This window comes from Ipomoea nil, unplaced genomic scaffold (assembly GCF_001879475.1).
Source record: "Ipomoea nil cultivar Tokyo-kokei standard unplaced genomic scaffold, Asagao_1.1 scaffold2701, whole genome shotgun sequence".
NCBI lineage: Eukaryota > Viridiplantae > Streptophyta > Magnoliopsida > Solanales > Convolvulaceae > Ipomoea > Ipomoea nil.
In genome coordinates, this window is record NW_017619129.1 from 319,982 (window position 1) to 325,998 (window position 6,017).

Below are 6,017 nucleotides of genomic sequence, written 5' to 3' on the forward strand. Positions count from 1 at the left end.
AAAGTTGTGCATTTTGTGTTAGTATAGCGGTGATCAATTTTATGGGGTTTAGAGGTCAGGGTTTAGGGTTTATGGTGTGCAGTTACAAAATGCTATACACCTTTGTGCACTCCTAACTAAAGTTGTGCATTACTAGTAATAAAGGTATGCATTTTTATAGAACTAGTTGTGCATTACATTGTTGGTGGTTGTGCATTCTTAAGGGCAGGGATTTGTGCTCTGTGGGGCGTAGGTTTGTGTATTTATAGAGTAGGGTTTACTGTTATTGGTTTAGAGTTTCGAGTTTATGCTTTAGTGGTTTGGGGTTACTGTTTAAGGTGATTGGGGTTAGGGGTTAGGGGTTAGTGTTCAGTAATTAGGGGTTAGCGATCAGACTGAAGCAATATGATTCCCCCACACTCGGAGGTCCTCACATACTCGGTATCGCCATTGATGAATGAAAATTTGGGAGCTAGGTTGAACGAGATGAAGATGAGCTGAGTGAAAGAGATGGTGCAATCCACAACAGAATAGATGAAAATTGGAAAGGAAAAAAAAAAACAAAACAAAAAAACAAAAACAAAAAAAAAAAAAAAAAAGACAAAAAAAAAAACAAAACAAAGTTAGCGCAGAAAACCGAGAAAAAATTGAAGAAACGAAAATGTCTTTGCCTAAATTAGGGGTTCACCTGAAAACGTCATCAGAAGCACCAAAAGTGTACAAAATATGATAGTATGGTTGTTAAATGAAAAAACGATTGTTTGGGACAAAATTTGAAATTGTTACAAAAGACAAGGGACCTCCGCTGGAATAACTCATTGAGAAAATAATTAAAAAAAAATTAAAGAGATAAAAATACCCTTGTCTAAAATAGGATTTCACCAGGAAAGTCATTAAAAAGACCAGAAGTATCCAAAATATGATAGTTTAGAGGTTAAATTACAAAAACAACTAAATTTGAAATTACCACAAAAAAACAAATACCTACGCTAGAATTACCACATATATTAATTGTTTACTTAAGATGAGAATTTCATCCTTAGTTTTCAAATTATATCCGTAAAGGTACAAGTGGTTAATTTTTCATCATATACTTTATGAGTTTGTTCAACTTGTTGGAGTGTAAACTTCCTAGAGTCTTTGTAGCATTTTCTTTATCAATATCACAAGAAAATAATGAAAAGCTTAGATAGTTAGATATTGAATTGCATAATTTATTCTCTTTCATATCTACCTATGGATGAATTTGAAAATAGAGCCCCAAAATTTCCAAATTTTCTACATTTTCGTTAATCTTAAAGACATAATTAATATCACCAAATTTTTATTAGAACGAGCGTAACATTATCTTAGATGTTAATTTGCATCAAAATACTTCATTTTGTTGATGATCATCAATATATTTGAGAAAAGATATTGAGTATTAAAAATAAATAAATTTACAGCATTTTATACACTTTATATTTAATTTAATTTACTTTTATAAATTCATGTAGATTCTTTATTAACTCATGGTAGGATTGGTCCATTCATGAATAGTTATAAAAATAAAATAAAAAAAGTTTAAGTCTTGTAGGTGTGAGATCATCTCACATAAGATGTATAATATTTTTCTTTAGTTAAAATGTAATACTTTTAATTTTTTATCTTCATAAATTGCCTCCCGTAAACTGCAAAAAAAAAAAAAAAAAAAAAAAAAACTCTGCCTCTCTACCCTCCCAAACCTTGCATCTTGCTGTTCCTTCGTAGTGTGGCCGCCGGCCACTGATCGACTCTGTCCTTGGCCGGCAGTCTCATACTTCCGTAGTTCCTTTGTATTTTGTTTTTTAGTTTCACAACTTCCAGCACCAGATCTAATCAAGAAGCCCCTCACCATTGTCAACGCTTATTTTTCAACAAAAAGGGAAAAGAAGGCTTTGTGTCAGTGTTCTTTTATTGAATCTAGGTAATGAAGGCTTTGAGTTCTGAAAAAGGACAAGAAGTTTTGTGCTTTGATCAAGGACAAGAAGGCATGATGTTTTCTTGACAGGAAAAGCCGTGGTGTTCTGTTTTTTTATCTACATATCTGTGTTTTTCACTTTTTCCATTAGTTATTTTGATAAGTTATTTCCTCTCACTTCTTTGGCGAGTTATTCCCTCTCGTTTCTTTGGCGAGTTCTTTTTTCATTAAGGTGAAACGATTTAATTGATCATGGCGTATGTTTTTCTCATCCTGAGCAACGAAGAAGTTTCAGGTTCCTCCAATGAATTCAGCTTCAATCTTGAAACACAGTTTGTGCTTCAAGTTTCTTTTAGCATTGCTAGGAAAGTTGTTTCTATGTCTTTTAACATCTAAGATATACACATATTATATCTTATAAGATAATGTTACGCTCTTATAATTTGCATCTAAGATATGTTGATGTTTTATCATTCTATTGATCTTTATTGTAACTGATTCAACTTATGATTAATGAATTAGCTCTTTATTTTCAAAAAAAAAAAATGTAATACTTTTATATACACATATTATACAAAATATTATATTTTAACTAAAAAGTATTTTATGTCTCACGGTAAAACAATCTCACACAAATTTTATTCAAAATAAAAACTTCTTTTTTTTTTTTTCAAATTAATGTCTCGTGAAGTAGTGAATTTTAATTAGGGATAGATGGCAACAATTTTGTTAATTCTATAATGCAACTTTTTTTTTTTAGTACTACTGACTCTATTATAATGTAGTATCTGTTCATAGTTACTTTCTCAGCACAAAGAGTCAATACTGCCCCTACTAGGACTTAAACTCATGACCTCTCATTTGAGAGAGTACTTCATGCCATTGTTATAATGTAGTATCTGTTCATAATTACTTTCTCAGCACAAAGAGTCAATACCGCCCCTACTAGGACTTAAACTCATGACTTCTCATTTGAGAGAGCCATTTCATGCCACTGTTTGTTCATAGTTACTTTCTCAGCACAAACAGTCAATACTGCCCCTACTAGGAATTAAATTCATGACTTCTCATTTGAGAGAGTCACTTCATGTCACTAAAGTATAAGTTCATTCGCCTATAATGCAACTTCTAGAGAAGCGAAATGGCACGGGTGAGGGTGATGGAACGCAATCGTTATGCTGTGCAACCGTGTGCACCATGCATGGTGCACACGGTTGCAAAACGACGCCGTTTCATTAAAAAAAAAAAAAAAAAAAAAGAATCTTGTTCGGATCGTCGTTAATGGCGTTAGGCAGTTTCTTTTCGTATTCAAACAGTATGATATATCCACAATTTCGTAACTATATATCCACAATTTCATAACTATATATCTAAAATTACATAACTATATGTCCAGAATTACATAACTATATATTCATAATTTGACAATAGTACATTCAAAAATAATAACTAAACATTCATAATTTCATATCCATATGTTCATAATTTCACAACTAGACATTCATAATTACATAACTCCATATTCAGAATTCTTAAAGTGCTTGTTCACAGAGAACTATATCCATAATTGCATAACTACACATCCATAATTTCAAAACCATATATTCATAACTTCATAACTATATATCCATAACTTCATAACTATATATTCATAACTTCATAACTATATATTCAGACTTGCATAACTATATATTCATAATTACACGTCAATTTGAGTTTTTGTAAAAAAAAAAAAAAAATTATTTAATTGGTGAAGTTAAACGGTACCACTAATAACATCGTTACTCCATCATAGTAAACAGTGTCGTTTTGCAACCGTGTGCACCATGCATGGTGCACAAGGTTGCATGGCATAATTTGCGGATGGAACGTACAATCATTTTCATATATAGGTAGGCATTAGTGGAGAACCAAAATGAAGTCTAAAGCCCGGAGAGCACTAAGACATTATTATTGGCTTTATTTGGATTACGTTTAAGTTCAATTAACCACACATTTGGGAATTTGGAATCATTATATTATTGCTTTGATTTAGCCCGGCGTACTAAGCGTGTTTTCTCCAACACTATCCATATAAATCTACTAATTAAGAGTTGTGGTGCATGTGGACCCCACTAACATTTCAACTAAAATCTTACTTGCACTACACATTTTTTTTTATTATTATTTGATTAATTTTTATTTAATATCTCGTATTATATTTTGTCAGTTCATGATTAACAACCATATTTAATTCATTTGTTTTTGATAAATTGATCAACTCGAGTACCATCTGATAGCGTAAGATTGTACAAAAGCTTAAAGAGTTAATACCTAAAATATCATTAATTATAATGGTTTTTTTTAATTTCGTCCTAAACGATTTTGGTGATCTAATATTTTAATGTAGTCCTAGATTTTTGTGTTTTTTCTTAATTTAGTCCTCTGTTTATTATTTTGTCAAATTGGAGTTAAATAAAAGAACAATTCAGTAATCTCAATATTGGCCTCTCTTTACTCTCAGTCTTGCGAAGTGCGAAATCTCTTTTTCTTTTACGAATTACTCTCATAATTACTCACAAACTTGCGAATTTTCCCACTTCGCAGGTCTAAGAGCAAAGAAATGTCAATATTGAAATTACTGAATTGTCCATCTATTTAACACCAAATGGACAAAATAACAAGTGGATGACTAAATTGAGTAAAAACACAATAGTCTGAGATTACATTAGGTCACCAAAATTGTTTAAAAAAAAATTAACAAAAAAATTAAAATCATTATAGTCGAAGACTAATTTAGGTATTAACTCAAAACTTAATATAAGTAACACTGCACATCAAAATTGTCTTATTTGAAAATGTATGATAAAAGAAGATATTTACAAATGTACCTAGGTCTGTACAAGTTGTGTAAGCTATTATATTAAATTTTTTATACGTATAAAAATCAAAACAAAAATAACTTATACAGTATATATGAACATACTACACAAGACTTATCATATCAATGAACACGACTTGATTGAGTGTGACTATGAGAGTATTCCTATAAATATTTGAGACTTGTTTTATTCTCCATTACTAAATGGTACATGACATGATGGATTGACTTTGATACTATGGTGCTTATTAAGAAATAAATTTAGGGAAAAGTCCCATAAATTTTTATTGGTGGCCTGGTAATCAATTGCAAGATAAGATTATAAAACATTTCCATGTATATATAATGCTAAACATGTTGTTTTGTGAAGCACTAGTGGCTGTAGTTTTTTCTTAAGCCAAATTATTACAATAATTATATTCTTGGGTGGTATCTAGCTAAGTAAGTTGTGCCAATATATGATGTTTGAGTTTTTTGTTTTTGTTTTTGTTTTTGTTTTTTTTTTGTTTTTTTATTTTTTATATTTATTTATTATTATTCCCATTATTTATAGTTGAATGAGTTTTTGAAAGAAATTCAATATGACTTTTGGTGGGGGAATCACAAACTTCACACATTATTTGAGTATGTGGAATTGCTTATCAACTATTTATAGGATAGAAATTTATTTTTTGTAGTATACTAAATACTTAAATTGTCTCATTCTATTAGGGTTTCTCTAATTATCTCTCGTTTCTGGTATTTTACACGGTCGCCGCCTCCGTGAAGCAAGCGGATCGGAGGCGACATCCAATCGTCTTCCCCTGTTATCATCTCCACCGCAGATAACATCCGCCTTCGGCGTTTTCTCCTCCATCTCCACCGCTACTGGTCGTTACTCCCTTATTTTCGCACTGTTGTTTCCTTTTACTTTGTTTTACTGGTTCAATTTTGTTTACAGTTTCTGTGTTTTTCCTTTCGTTGTTTTGACGAGTTTCTTCCTCCGTTTACTTTGCAAGTTCTTTTTCATAAAGCGTGAAACGATAAAACTGGACATGACGTTTGTGAATCTCATCCTAAGTGACAAATATGACAATGAAAAAGAGACTCCTCTGAACTATGATATACAGTCCAGCCCGATCGAGATATTGTCAATGGATAGAAGAATAGAAATAGATAATCAGGTGATGTGCAAGACTATTCAACCAGTGTTAGTCTTGGTACGTTTGACCAAATCATTAAAGAAGCTTTAAGTTCCTC